This window comes from Galeopterus variegatus, unplaced genomic scaffold, assembly GCF_000696425.1.
Source record: "Galeopterus variegatus unplaced genomic scaffold, G_variegatus-3.0.2 Scaffold1862, whole genome shotgun sequence".
Lineage (NCBI taxonomy): Eukaryota > Metazoa > Chordata > Mammalia > Dermoptera > Cynocephalidae > Galeopterus > Galeopterus variegatus.
This window is the reverse complement of record NW_007727973.1, coordinates 142,032-158,768: the sequence shown is the minus strand read 5'-3', so window position 1 is coordinate 158,768 and position 16,737 is coordinate 142,032.

Here is a 16,737-nt window from a genome sequence, read left to right as displayed (position 1 = left end):
AGCCTACTGTTCCAAATTCTTCCAACTTGTCTAATACCCAGTTCCAAATCCACTTCCACATTTTCAGTATTCATTATGAGTAACATTCCACTTTCTGGTACCAATCTTCTGTATTGACCCATTTTCTGTTGCTTATAACAGAACACGGGAAGTCCAAAGTTGAGGTGTGCATCTAGTAAGGATCTATTTCTTGGTGAGAACTCTCTACAGAGTCCCGTGGTGATGCAGTTTATCACACAGTGAGGGTTAAGCAAGAGCATATTTCTACATGCTTCCTTCCTCTCCTTATAAAGCCCCCAGTGTACTCCCTGATAACCCATTAAACCATTAACCCAGTAATCCAGGAACAGATTAATCCATTCATGAGCATAGTCCACACAATCCAATCACCTCTTAAAGATCTCACCTTTCAAATACCATATTGGGGATTGTGTTCCAATATGAGCTTTGGAGGGGATGGACTTTCAAACCATAACAAAGGCTGACTAGCTAGGGAGGAAATAGTAAGGATCCATGGAACAACAAAGCCAGGCAGTGTATTTTTTAAAGGTAACTTTCCCTGATAATTAAAGAATATTTGATGAAATACTCATTCAACTGAGACATGTCAGTCAATTTACCAAGTTGTGTAAACCTATGTTTATGCTTATTGGAGAACAGCATGGTGCCAAAGGCATAGTCACTCTTTTACTCCCCCAAAATTGGTTGATTTGAGTTGAATTATCACTCAATGTTTGGTCAAGAAATGCAGTCTTAAATCATCTGTTGCTTTGTGTTGCTTTGCCCCCCACAGATTTGTCACCCCACTTCCCCTGGGTGGCGGAGACACAAAGGATTACTCAAAGCCCATCTCTTCTGAGCAGTGAGAAGCCCTAAAGTGGTTAACTATCCCGGGAATGCTCCAGTGAGAGCCAACCCTTCCTCGGGAAATTAACACCGAATTGTGGTTCTCTTCCTGCATTTATTTTCCAGACCAGGAAGTTATAGGAAGAGAACATAGGTGGGATTATAGTTTAACAATATAGGCTGGTAACTTTCAGTGAAACAAGCCAGATGACATTCCATTAGACAATTAAATGATCTTATCAACACAAGCTTGATCTTAGCAAACATTCCTTCTTACAACAATTTCTCAGTATCTTTACATAACAATCAGTAACTAGTCTGTCCTTGAGCCAGAAACCTTGCTGTGCCACAAATCTTTATCTCACACCAGAGACTTATAGCCTGAGGAAAATTTTCTGACCTTGCAAGGTCAATATTTGAAAGTGTAAGACTTTGGAAAACCAGGCCCTGTGAGGTACATTTGATTTATAGTAAATTCCACAATCACCCTTTCTACTAAGTGTTTTCCTTGGAATATCAGAGCCAGGCAGTTCTCCCTAGATAAGAAATTTTCCTTGGGTAGGTGAGTTTTTGAAACACTGCCTGTTACATCACACTCTTGGAGATGAACAATGCCCATTAAAATGTTAATGGCTCGGCCCAGAGCTGTGGCCCTCTCCCTGCACAGGAATTCATCATGAACAGTGTACCCCACCATGCAACCCACATTGCCCATGTGGTTTCAAGTATCTGTGTGGCTCCAGCCTTCCAGCTTCCTGCATGACTCCAACCTTCTAGCTGCCTATTCAGCCCAAGCAGCTCATAGGACCCAACTGCCCAGCCACCAGTGAGGCCTCCCTGCCCACAAGACCCTAACTGCCCAGTCACCCACCAGCCTTGGTCCAGCTGTCCAGTAGCTCATGTGGACACACCTGCCCATGTGGGTCCTGCCATCTGGCTGCCTGAGCTGCCCCACCCACTCATGTGGGCCTAGGCATCAAGAGGCCTGCACAGTCCCAGCAGCCCAGCTACCTGCACAGCCCCAGACACACAGCTGCCTGTGTGGTCTGCCTGTGAGAGAGAAAAGAACAAAAGATATTTAAATCAACCATAAGAAAAGCAATGTCAGAAGTAAGACAATAACTTTCAATAAAAACCCTAAATGAAAATGGATTGAATTCCCCGCTCAAAAGACAGACCAACTGATTGGATTAAAACACTAGGCCCAACATTATTTTGTCTAGAAGAGACTCCCATCACCTGTGAAGACACACACAAACTAAAAGTGAAGGGATGGAAAAAGATATGCCATGTAAACAGAAACCAAAAACGAACAGAAGTAGCTATTCTTATATTGGATAAAATAGACTTTAAACTAAAAATCATAAAAAGAGACAAACAAGACCACTATATAATAATAAAAGGATCTATTCAGCAAGAAGACATTACAATCATAAATATGTATGCATCCAACACTGGAGCACTCAGATATATAAAGCACACACTATTAGACCTAAAGAAAGAGATTGATCCCAATACAATAATAGCTGAGGACCAGAACACCCCTCTTTCAGCAATGGACAGATCATCTAGGCAAGAAATCACCAAAGAAACACAGGATTTAAATTACACTTTAGATCAATTGGACTTGGAAGATATCTATAAAACTTTTCATTCAACAACTATAGAATATACATTCTTCTCATCAGCACATGGAACATTCTCCAAGATAGAGCACATGTTAGGTCACAAGTCAAACCTCAACAAATTTTAAAAAATTGAAATCATTTCAATTATCTTGTCAGGCCACAATGGATTAAAACTAGAAATTATTAATAAGAGAAACTCTGAAAACTATACAAACACATGGAAATTAAACAATATGCTCCTGAATGACCTATGGGTCAAAGAAGAAATTAAACAGGAAATCAAAACATTTTTTGAGACTAATGAAAATAAAGGCACATCATACCAAAATCTGTGTGATACTGCAAAATCAATACTAAGAGGGAAATTTATTGCAATAGATGCTTACATCAAAAGAATAGGAAGATTTCAAATAAACAACCTAATGTTACACCTCAAAGAACTAGAAAAACAACAACAATCCAATCCCCAAATTAGAAGATGGAAAGAAATAATTAAGATCAGAGCAGAACTAAATGAAATAGAGACCCCCAAAATGATACAGAAGATCAATGAAACAAAAAGTTGGTTTTTTGAGAAGATAAATGAAACAGACAAACCATTATCTAGGTAAAGAAAAAAAAAAAAGAAGATAGAAGACTCAATAACAAAAATCAGAAATGAAAGAGGAAACATTACAATCGATACCACAGAAATAAAAAGAATCATCAGAGACTATTATAAACAACTATACACCAACAAATTTGAAAACCTAGAGGAAACAGATAAATTTCTAGACACATACAGACTACCAGGGAAACATAGAAAACCTGAACATGGCAATACCAAGCAATGAGATTAATAATTAGCAGTCTCCCAACAAAGAATAGCCAAGGACTGGATGGCTTTACTAATGAATTCTTCCAAACCTTTAAGAGGAATTAATAGCTATTCTCTTCAAACTATCCCCCCAAATTGAAACAGCCCATTCGCCCAAACTTGTTCTGAGGACAGCATCACCCTAATATTAAAACCAGACAAAAATACAAAAAAAAGAGAAAACTATAGGCCAATATCTTTGATGAACATAGAGGCAAAAAACCCCAATAAAATATTAGCAAATAGAATATAATGATGCATCCAAAAAATTATACACCATGATCAAGTGGGATTCATCCCAGGGATACAAGGGTGGTTCAACATACACAGGTCAATAAATGTGATACACCACATCAACAAAACAAGGACAAATACCATATGATTATCTCAATAGATGCAGAAAAAGCATTTGACAAGATTCAACATACTTTCGTGATAAAGACTCAGCAAATTAGGTATAGAAGAAAAATATCTCAACACAATAAAAGGCATATATGACAAACCCACTGCCAATATCATCCCAAATGGGGAAAAGCTGAAAGCCTTTCCCTTAACAACAGAAACAAGACAAGGATGCTCTCTCTCACCACTCCTATTTAACATAGTATTGGAAGTACTAGCCAGAGGAATCAGGGAAGAGAAAGAAATAAAGGGCATCTAGATCGAAAATCTATGTACCTATTTACAGATGACATGATCCCATATATAGAAAAATCTGAAAATTCTACCAAAAACTCTTAGGACTGCAAAGTAGTGCAGCCATTATAGAAAAACAGTATGGAGGTTTCACAGAAAAGTACAGATAGAACTGCCATATGATCCAACAATTCCTTTGCTGGGTATATACCCAAAGGAATGGAAATCATCACATCAAATGGATACTTGCATTCTTATGTTTGTCACAGCTCTACTTATAACAGCCAAGAGTTGGAACCAACCTGAATTGCATCATCAGACATCTGGATAAGGAAAATGTAGTATATATACTCAATGGAATACTACTCTGCTATAAAAAAGAATGAAATTCTGACATTCACTGCAAGATGGATGAACTTAGAGAAGATTGTGTTAAGTGAAATACAACAGGCACAGAAAGAGAAATACTGCATGTCCTCACTCATAAGTGGGAGCTAAAATAAATAAATAAATAAAATAAGAAAGAAAGAACCAACAATCACAATAATATGTTGAACTTTCAAAAGGAGAGAAGAGAACTTAGGTTACCAGGGAAGAGGGAAGGGGAAGGGATTTAGTGAGAAATTGGTAAAGAGCCACAAAAAATGATTACATTGTTTCATGGTGGATACACTAATTATCCTGATTTGAGCATCACATATAGCACATAGGTATTGATATTCAACATGGCACCCCACAGATATGTACAATCATGTGTGAATTTTTTAAAAAATTTAAATAATGAAAATAAAGAGAACTGACAATGAAAAAAAAGTTGGTGTCTCTGAAAAATACTGTAATATAGAAGTTTAATTTGTCCACCAGATTCTTTTATATCTGTTTAACTCTATGGGAACTAGTGTTTTATGGAATACATGTTGTGAAAATAAGGTTTTAGTCAGTGATTCTAAAATGCATCTGGTAATTACACAATATTATTCTTCTTTAGATACTTAACCTCTTCTGGGTCCCATCCACTTCAGAAATGGATGAAGAATATAAATGTTTTTAGCCAGAAAAACTTATATGGATATATGGGCATGGAATTTTACATAAAATTCAAAACTTACATATTATATAAGGCTGACATTTAAAAATCCATCAATGCCACTGTGATGGGTAAACCTGAACCTTTTGGTTCACTTACAAACTAAGCTTTCTTGCTGATCCTGCTGTCATGAGGTATATCTAGTTGTCGATAACTTAAGTTTTGCAGAGTTTTACCACTGCCCTTTACTTAATGTAATATGTGCCTTTCACCTTTGTTGTGGCCCTTTTGACTTAATCTGTAAGTGGAAAGATAGAGACATTATCAGAGAAGGAAGAACGAGGAAGTCAAGGTTGTTTTTCCCCCTTCTTATATATATTCTGAAATACAATATTTAGGATACAAAACAATAAATGTATTATTTAGTGGATAAAGTTCCAAGATATATTGGAATTTCCTTACTCTGTTTATATTATTGGTATTCAAAAATATAACAGTAAGTCAGTTCAACAGTCTGTAAAACATTTCTCAGTGCCCTGTTGTTTCCCAAGTAAGAAATGCAGACTGTATTTAGTTTGTGTGCTATTTCAAATATATGTCTAAGAATGAAGTACTTTTAGCTTTCCCATTATTTTTTCTTCCATGTAAATTAGGATGGTGTAAATATATAAATAGATGTTGCTTTGCAATTTAATTTAAATCTCTATGTCTATGTATTTCTTACTGAATCAAAAGTCTTTTTATAAATTTTCAAGTTCTCTCCCAAGGTGTCAGAAAGGAAGATATTTCTGTGTTAGTAATAAAGATTGAAACTTTACTTCAAACACTTTTTCCTTTGGTTTCTTTTGCCCCAAGCTCTTATTGCTCAAGCTATTTTGAAATTTTTTAAATTATAACATTCACCATAGTAATATAAGGAATTACTATAATTGAAGCCCAAACAGATATATTTATTTGAACTGCATATTTGTTTGAATAATATTAATATCATTTTAATTCTATTACATCTTGCTCTTAAAAATTTGATTTTTTCTTACACCTTTGAAGATGAGAAAATGGAAATAAAGAAATACCAGATAGTATTAAGAGTAACTAAATTATAGTAGATCTCATCTAATCTTTAAGACATAATACAGTTAATACCACTATTTCCAATTTATACCTGATTCTCAGAGAAACTAAGCTATTTCCTAGAGTGGTATAGCTAAGCATGTGGTAGAGAAAAAAACTTGAACCTAGGGATTCTGATTGAAAAAATAACCAATATATATTTATTTTTTATTAATTTTGAAATAATTGAGAGGGCAAGTATTTGGGATAAGTTGTCAAAATAAATAAGAATTTGCCTTTATGGAAGCATATTCCTGAGGTTAAAAGCACAGTTGACTTTTTAACACAGGCTATTGGGGTAGTTTGCATAGAAGGCAGAGTTAGGCTTCTTTTTTATTTTGGTGTCAAATTCTTACCTCTGTTTTCCCTTGCTTATCATCCTTGTCTTAGGATCTAGATCCATGGCATGTATTATAGAAAAATACTCTCATAATTTTTAATCCATTTTACACACACACACACACGTGCGCACGCGCATAGGCACACATTTTATATCTTTTCTAAAGTAAATCCATTCCCTAACCTCACATGTGAAAGACCTTACGTGTCTGGCCTAGTTTGGAATCTTGTCTTTTGCGTAGTTGCTGAGTTCACACCTGCTGCTTCTCCATCTGCTACAATTTTAGATCAGTAAGACCTTCTTAAAATATGTGGAAAATGTCAAACATATTCCCAAAAAAGTGCTGTCTTCTTGTAAGCGGATGTGTCCTGAGATGACTGGGTTTTTTTTTTTCCCCCCTAAAGATTAGCCCCCACCTATTTTGTTTTTGTTTTTTTCCATTGATCTAGAATCTCTTTATTTACAGGATCACGACAACTTGGTCATGCTTTAAAAAACAGAGAAATAGCATTTCAAAAGTAAATGTCAGTGTACTTAATGGTAAGCACTTGAAAGGTTATCTATTCTATACTTAGAAGACATTCATCGTACACCTGAATGATACAAGTTTTAGCCATGTTTTTTTTTATTTAGCAAATGTGCAAATGGGCTTCTTTTCATTTCATTCTTAATACATCCAGTACAAAAAAATATTATGTGTAGAATAACATCTAATGGCTTGATTTATTCATTCAGTTATTTACTCCGAGCTAGATTCTACCAGCAACTCTGTCACAAGAGCCCCAAAAGTGTGTTCAGTAAGAAACTTGATGAAATTATATTTGTAAGTGTGCATGGGTGGCTAATATGAACTTATTTTTTGTGCTTAACATCTAAACATGGAATTTTGTTTTTTTCTTCCTATACATTTATATCTAGATTTTATTGCACTTTTCTTAAATTACTTAAAAATTATAATTTTTTCCCACAGGAGTAAGGAAGGTACAGGGGTAAGAATTATTACCGTGGCTCAAAAGAGCAAGAAGTAGTAAATCCTGAACCTGTTATATAGGAGAATTGCCAGGATTTGGGACCATTATTATGCTTCCAGTATATGTTGGATTTTAGGGTTAATATATTTTTTCCTTCTAGAGACATATACTGGAATATTGTCATAATTTAGAAGGAAATAGTTTTTGCAGCAATAAAATACTATTAATTGTACGTTTGTTTTAATTCTATCCAGAATGGCAAGACATTGTGGAATCTTGGGTGTTGGCTTGTTTATAAAAATGAAAGCATTGGATAGCTATAAATTTATGTGATTCTCTGATCCTCAGCCAGTCCACCACTTCCTGGTCACACTGGGGCAAGGCTTTTCTATGGGAAGGGCTGACGGGGGACAAAAAAGTGGGACCAGTCTTTTGGGGGAGCTATCAGCACTAATTGTTTGCTAGATCCTGATGCACTGAATTGCTCAGATTGATTTTTATTCCTACATCTATGTTAGATCCTAAGTCTTGACCTGGTCTCACTGCTAATTTTTTTGTACCTTTTAACAATCTAGACTCTTTTGAACTGTTCTTTCTTTGCTGTCATTTGGAGAATCTCACACTATGTCATTCCCATTCCCAACTCCTGTCTGAACTTAAAAGGTTAGACATAAAGAAAACTAACTAGATAGCCATGGGCAACATAAATTCAGCCAAGATTCTCCCTAGAAACCTAAACATTTTCAAATGTGTGCTTTGAGAATTCTCAGAATACACAATGCCAATCAATTTGCTTCCTGGAATTTGTGTGTTAAGGGGTTTTGATTTTTTTCTGAAAGAAAACAAAACAGAGAGTGAACTAAAGTGTGCATTTCATCTTAGAGAATGTGAGGCCCAGGTACATGGCAAAATAGCTTTTTTCATATTTCTCCTTAACCTGGGCCTAATGTATGTATGAAAAGATTTGGTTCTGAACAAAATTCTCAACAGCAATACCAATTCTTCTTAAAAAATTACAATTTCTTGAAGTATCAAGAACATGGTAAGAGCTTTGCTTATTATTTTGCCAAATGCCTGTGAGTCAAGGCTGACATTTTGGGCTACCTTAGTTGATATGGTGATAAGGCATTTTAAGTAGAGCTAATTGTTAATTTCTTCAGAACCCCGGTCTTCTGGTCTATAGCCTGACCCTGGTCTGGCCAATTCACCGAGGGTTCCAGAATCCCACTGCTGAACCCCTGGCTTACAGTGGGGGTAGTGCAGCTGACTGCTGTCAGACTCTCCTGATCCTGCTTGGGTAGATAGCATTTATTTCTGTATTCTTAGTGCTGCTTCACCTGCATGCTTCTGGCTACTTCTTGTTGCATCTTTGCTGCATTGTCGTGTGTTGGGTGGTTTTCCCCCTATGCTCTATATCTAGACTTTTTCCCAGCATTTCCTTCCCATGGATGAGCAAATTTCGAAATGTTTTTCTTGGCAACATGTTTTGCACTACAAGTATCTGAACGTGTTGTGAGATACCTGTAAAATTGTAAAATTTGTACAGATCATTCCACTGGACCTTTTCCTTAAGGAAAAGCAATGCTTTTAGTTTTTTCACTGAGTAGGCAGCACTTGGGACTTTGGTTACCTAATTCTAGAAACCTAAAAATACTGACAAACTGAAATATCTGTCCCTGTCTATTCTGCCGTAAATGTGGGTCTGTACTAAAAGGGATGACAGTGCAGTTTGCTCAGATCCTCTATGGTTAGGATGGCCTGGGACTCTCACTACTTCTTCCTCAAGAAAGATCCTGGTTATAAATAGTCTTTGTCTGGAGGGACTTATGATTAGAAAGGGTGCCATTTTACTGTGTTATGTTTGTTAATAAGTTTCTACTGGATATAAAAATAGGAAGAATTTAAATGGCTCCTCTGCCTCTCTCCAAAATAATAATAATGACCACAAATGGAAACAATAACAAAATGTCTTATTCCTACAGACATGGAAAACTGTATAATCTTTGTGTTTTTCATACAGCTTTGGCCACCAAGAAACTTAGATCTAAATATAGGGTCTAAATGTATTATATTCCATGCCATATTCTCAGTAGTCTTATTTCTCCACTATCTATAAATAATTTCTCATATACTGTTTTTAAATTCCATCTTTATTTTATAGTTCAATGTAAAGTTTTTTTTGTCTGTTTGCTGGTTTTCTTGTTTGTTCTATTGTAAGGCTGGTCTAAGTTGGAGATAAGTTGGATATAAACAAAAAATGCCTTCAGAAGTCAGAAGCATTATACAGATATTAAGCGTTGTTGTTTGTTTGTTTGTTTTTGGTGGATGGCTGGTACAGGGATATGAACCCTTGACCTTGGTGTTGTAACACCATGCTCTGGACAACTGAGCTAACAGGCCAGTCCTATGTGTTAAAGATCAGACATCAATATTTTCATATTGAACACAATCCATAGTTAAATATGCAAGATGACAGATTGGTCTGTCTTGAGCTAGTAATGGGCGTGTGTGGGAGTAGGACAGGGAGGGTTGTCAGGAAAGAAACTATTTGAGGAATTCAAGTCAATTACACACTGTCAATGGGAGTTATCATCTATAAAAAGGGCCTTATTATGTGGAAATCATTGCTATTCCAGAAAGAATTACTTTGAGCAAACTGTTTCTAGCACATACAGAAATTATTGGTGTGAAAATGATGACTAAAAGCTATGTCTCATGGCCAGGATCTAGGTCTGATAGCAAAAAACTGGCAGAGGCTAGCATTTGAATGTTTATTCTCACCATGGGCAGTGACAAAACAGCCATCAGAACTCCATAATGTTGACTTACAGAGCTGCTCGTAGACCTGACTTTGGGCTGTGCTACACTGGTTTTCAGAATGGCACTAAGTATCCACCAGTATTTCACCTCCAAACACTGCTGTGATAATCAGAGCTCAGAAATAGTTATTTAAAAATACATAATTTACAATTGCTCTAGATTATGTCTTCTAGTTTAATTGAGATTAAGAAAATTGCAGAAATGTTCATTATCTTAGCTATTCCCCTTTTGCTTGTCATTCTCAGGCAAATGGCCTACCTGAAAGCATGGCACAAGCCACTAAGAGTGCCCAAGGCCTAATGCCAGGGAAGTTTGCCAAGACCAGCCAAATTTCTCATCATTCATCATGGCACTCCATCTTCAACAGCAGGAGTCAGTCCTGCTGAATCACACACATTTGGAGGACGCACTGTAGCTATTTCCATAGAGATTTGGGGGAGACCTTATACAGTAAGTACGTCGTGTGTTCTAGATGTTCATCTGTCTGTATTTTGTCTTTGGTTATTTTTACAAGACTTACTCTTTGTTAGGAAATATAGTATTTTAAATAATAATTTTCTGCTACTTTAACTTAGCTCCCTAGGCTACGACAAAGTGTCCAGAGGGTAAAAAGACAAGTGTGCCTCGTCTTACTGATTGACAGCGTGACCACAGCAAGCATCTCACCAGCTCATGTACTCTTTTTTGATCCTGATTCCCGGGGACTCACCAAAAATAAAGAGAAAACAAACAAAACTTTTCCTGGAAACATTGTAAATTGCTGGTATCTCTGTTGTTTCTAGTGTAATGTCAAAGTTGTTGGACATTACCTCCTTTTGGGTCAAAAATGAGATTTAACCAAATGGAGAAAGATAGTGGGAAATGAATGAGATTTGGGAAATGGATGGAGGTTCAAGTGGCTGGTTCTTTCCCTTGTAGTTGATAATAATTTGTTTTAATCAGTGAGTTTACTTATATATGCTTGTCCTTTTTCCTTTTTTTCTGTGTGATCAGAAACATAATCTGTGAATATATGGATATACTATACACACACACATCAAACAATCTCACTTGGATGAGAATATATGTGGCTTCATGAGTATAGCTGAGTCTAAAAATAGATGTGTTCCATAAAGATAGTGTTTATAGATTTGGTACATATTCACTCTTTAGTAAGTTATGCTCTCTCATTTTTTTTTTTTTTTTTGTGCTAAGTGATATTCCACTAAATACACACAAATATAGCCTTATTAGTTTTTAAACTATTAAAATGCTCCCATAGCTATTAGTAAATAGCCTCTGTCTCTAGTCTCTAAAGTGTCTCCACTATCACTCCAATTTAATTATTGTTTTCTGTTAAGAGAAGATATGAACAAATGTATCTGAACATTTTAAAGATTTGTTCTTATCTACCTTTAAAAATACAACATACTCTACTACTGCTACTACTACTAGTACTACAACTACTAATAGCAACATTGACTCATTGATCACTTACTGAAGGCCAGGCACAGTTCTAAGAAATCTACTTACATTATCTCATTCAATCCATACAACAATGCTATGAGGTGCTGTTATCATCTGCATTTTTACAGATAAGGAAACAAAGGCATGAGACATTAAGTAGCTTACTCAAAGTAACACGGGTAGTAAGTGACAAAACTTGGAGTCAAACCTACATAGTCTACGAGTCCAGGATCTTCACCACTACTTCTTCCAGGCTCGTTGGGCAAGGATACCTTGATAAAGAGTTTCATAGGGAGACTTCTGATAACAGCTTCAATCTCTTTGATTGTTCTTGATCTGTTCAGATTTTCTGCATCTTCTTGGCTCAGTCTTGGTAGTTTGTGTGTGTCCAGAAATTTATCCGTTTCCTCCAGATTTTCAAATTTCTTGAAGTATAGTTGTTTATAGTAGTCTCTAGTGATTCCTTGTATTCCTGAGGTATCAGTTGTAATATCACCTTCTTCATTTCTAATTTTTGTTATCTGGGTCTTCTCTCTTCTTTTTTTTTAGTTAGCCTTGCTAATGGCTTGTTAATTTTATTTATCTTCTCAAAAAACCAAATTTTTGTTTCATCGATCTTTGTTTCATTTTTTGGGTTTCTATTTCATTTAGTTCTGCTCTGATCTTAATCACTTCTTTCTGTCTACTAACTTTGGGTTGGGATTGTTCTTGTTTTTCTAGTTCTTTAAGGTGAAGTGTTAGGTTGTTTACTTGCCATCTTTCCATTCTTCTGAAGTAAGCAGTTAATGTGATAAATTTCCCCCTTAGTACTGCTTTTGCAGTATCCCACATGTTTTGGTATGATGTGTGATTATTTTCATTAGTCTCAATAAATTTTTTGATTTCCTGTTTAATTTATTCTGGACCTGTATGTCATTAAGTAGAATGCTGTTTAATTTCCATGTATTTGTATAATTTCCAGAGTTTTGTTTGTTATTGTTTTCTAGTTTTAATCCATTGAGGACTAAGAAAATACATGGAATAATTCCAATTTTTTGAATTTGTTGAGACTTGATTTGTGACCTAACATGTGGTCTATCCTGGAAAATGTTCCATGTGCTCATGAGAAGAATGAATATTCTGAGGTTGTTGGATGAAATGTTCTCTAGATACCTGCCAAGTCCAATTGGTCTAAAGTGTTGTTTAAATCTTGTGTTTCTTTGCTGATTCTTTGCCTAGATGATCTGTCCAATATTGAGAGTGAGGTGTTCAGGTCTCCAACTATTACAGTATTAGTGTGTATCTCTTTCTTTAGGTCTAATAATGTCTGCTTTATAAATTTGGCTGCTCTGATGTTGGGTGCATATATATTTATGATTATTATGTCTTCTTGTTGGACAGATCCTTTTATCATTATATAGTGTCCTTCTTTATCTTTTTTTATGGTTGTTGGTTTAAAGTCTATTTTATCTGATATGAGAATAGCTACTCCAGCCCGTTTTCATTTCTATTTGCATGGTATATCTTTTTCCATCCTTTCAGTCTTAGTCTGTGTGTGTCTTTACAGGTGAGGTGAATCTGTTGAAGGCAGCATATTGTTGGGTCCATCTTTTTAACCCAATCAGTCAGTCTGTGTCTTTTGAGCAGGAAATTTAATTATTTTATATTGAGTTATTATTGAAAAGTACAGGCAACCAAAGGAAAAATAAACAAATGGGATTATATCAAACTAAAAAGCTTCTGCACAGCAAAAGAAACAATTAACAGAGTGAAAAGACTACCAACAGAGTGTGAGAAAATTTTGCAAAATATACATCTGGCAAAGGATTAATATCCAGAATATACAAGGAACTCAAACAACTTAACAGCAAAAAAACAAGTAACGCAGTTAAAAAATGGGCAAAGGAACTGAATAGGCATTTCTCAAATGAAGACATACAAATGGCCAACAGACACATGAAAAAATGCTCAACATCACTCAGCATTCGGGAAATGCAAATCAAAACCAGTTTGAGATACCATCTCACTCCAGTTAGGATGGCTAATATCCAAAAGAGTGAGAATGACAAATGTTGGTAAGGATGTGGAGAAAAGGGTACCCCCCTGTTGGTGGGACTGAAAAATGGTGCAGCCTTTATGGAAAATGGTATGGAGGTTCCTCAAACAATTACAGATAGATCTACCATAAGACCCAGCTAACCCACTGCTGGAAATATACCCAGAGGAATGGAAAGAATCATCATGTCGAAGGAATACCTGTACTCCCATGTTTATTGCAGTGCTATTCACGATAGCCAAGAGTTGGAACCAGCCTGAATGTCCATCATCAGATGAGTAGATAAGGAAAATGTTGTATATCTGCACAATGGAATACTACTTTGCTATAAAAAAAAATGAAATATTACCATTCGCAGCAACATGGATGGACTTAAAGAAAATTATATTAAATGAAATAAGCTAGGCACAGAAAGAAATACTGCATATTCTCACTTGTTTGTGAGAGCTAATAAAAATAAACAAATAAATATACTAACAAGTAAATGGGGGGGGGATAAAAAAAGACACAACAATCACAACAATTCCTTGAACTTTTTAAGACAGGTGAACAGATATGCTGTTGATGGGGGGTAGGGAAAGAGGGAGGAAGGAAAGAGGAATTGGTAAAGGGACATGAAAATCAACTACACTGTATATTGACAAATTTAAAAAAAAGAGTATTGTATTCTTTTCTAAGATAAATACATAGACTGCTATTATATTTGTTTAGGTTTGACTTTACTGGAGCCCAGCTTAGCTTTGACATTTACAGACACAGGTTAGCTTTCATCTCACTGCAAGATATAAGGCAACCTGGTATTTAGTTTACCTGCAAAAGACAGTTAGGAAGCCCTAGAAGAACCTAATTAAAATGCAGCATATTTCCAAGGCACCGTATCTTGCTGTGTTGCCATAGAAACAGTGGGAATTTTTGGTCACTGACCTTTGAGGGAATCTGAGGATACATGTTCATCAAGTTCGTAAGAGAAGCCATCCCAGTACGTTAACCTGTAGTTGTAGGATCAATATTTGGAAATCCCCCATGTAATTCTAGCTGATTTTAGAACTATATTAGCAAAACCTACTAGAGGCTCAAACTATAGATTTTTAAGGAATATGTTTAACTCCTTCCAATATAGGATTTAAAATAATTAAAGATACTGTAATAACAGCAAAGAAACATTAAAGGAAATCTTAGATAATTGTATAAGAAATATTGAGACTAAAATTATATTTAGAAATAGTTTTACTGTTGTATCTACTCTATTACATTTTGGGTTCTTCAGTTTTAGGCTTACTCAAATAAAATATAGCATTACTGTATCAAAAAATACACCTAGAAAGTCAAAGCTCATCATAAAATATTAAGGTGCTAATATTATTTACAAATGCAAATTCTTAATTCATGCCCCTTTCTGCTTAATTCATTTATAAATTCAGTCATTCCATTACTAAATATATATCTTTGAAAATCCTAATTTTACCTTAATTTATATTTTTCTTTGGCCATTTGACAGAAGCCAAGTATCCATGATTCAACAAGGAAACTGCCTGCATTGCTGTAGACTGCTCTTATCATATCAAACTTTTTTTTTTCCTACTGGAAATAAATAACTTAGTTCCATCATCAGAATATGCATAGTTTAATTACAAGGAAATATCTATCAGGGGTTGGCTAATTTCTCCTAGAATTAGAAATATTTCTCCATATATGTAAGCATCAGTATACCAGACATAGACACTTGAAGAAAAATAGAAATATTCTACTAATTATATCTAGAAAACTGAGGCTACTACTCCATTCCCGAGACCTCTGGAAGGTTCTCTTACATAATTGTATGTCCTCCCTCTGAGAGACAATGTGGCCTAGGGACTGTGAGCACAGACTATGGTGGTATATTGATTAGGACCCCTGGCTCTGCCACTAACTAGCTGTGTGGCCTTAAGAAAGTTGCTTAGCCTATAGGTGTCTCCGTTTGTTCATGCATAAAATTAGAATAATAAAGAAACTGTTCAGGGCCTTTGGGCTCTCTATACAACAGAAACTAACAGATGTCGCAGGCAAAGGTTTTTTAGGTCTTATGCTCAAGCACGAGGGAGACAGCATGGAAGGGAGCTCCCTGAAGGGAGCCATTCAGAGTCTTTTATAGGGCAAGGGGTTCTGTGCCTCTGGAAGTGATCCATCCTATTCTTCCTGGCTGTGTCATGGGCTCATGCTTAATTAGGGCTTCAATCCTTGTGCCTGCTCAGTAGGTCCAAGATGGCGCTGGTGTTGCTCACTACCCATCCCAGGAGGGTTGTTGTAGCCGTCACCTTGAAGCTTTGTGCTCATGTGGGAGTCAGGCTAGCTGCCTGGAGTAAGTTTGTCGTTAAAAAAGTTGCTTATCTTAGTTTGTGAAAATAGCTTAGCTGGATGTGCTGGATTCTTTGTGGCTAGGGGTGAGGAGCCAAGTCAAGGGGCCGAGTCCTCTTCCTATACTGTCTCAAAACCTCTCAGGGTTGTTTTGACAATTAAATGACTTAATATCGATAAATCATCTATATTTGACACACAATAATTTTTTACAAAAGTGTATCCAATTCCAGGACTGAGCTCACATGAAAACACGAGTCCTGTTGCACTCCTGCCCTGCCTGAGGCAGAAAGAACAAAGTGGGATGAACTCATCCCAGATGAAAGCACAGCGTGCTGTTAGTGTGCTGGACAGAGGCAGTCTGTCAACGTTGCAGTTAGAAAAACGGGTTTTTCTTCCTTAGTGTGGATTTACTATCTCACTATCTGTGAGAATTAATGGTTGTCTTTGAGGGGTGTGTGTGTGTGTGTGTGTGTGTGTGTGTGTGTGTGTGTGTGTGTAATCCAGTAGTAAAAAGGAAAAACCAATTGTTTCTCCTTCTGTATTCTCACTCACAACACTATTTCCAGAATGCTTCACTTCTGACACCAGATATGTGGGTTCTTTTTTCCCACATCAAGCAATTCTCTAGTTCTCTGCAGACACCAGTTGGGTGTCCTATAATTCAAATCTGACACTATCTCCCTGG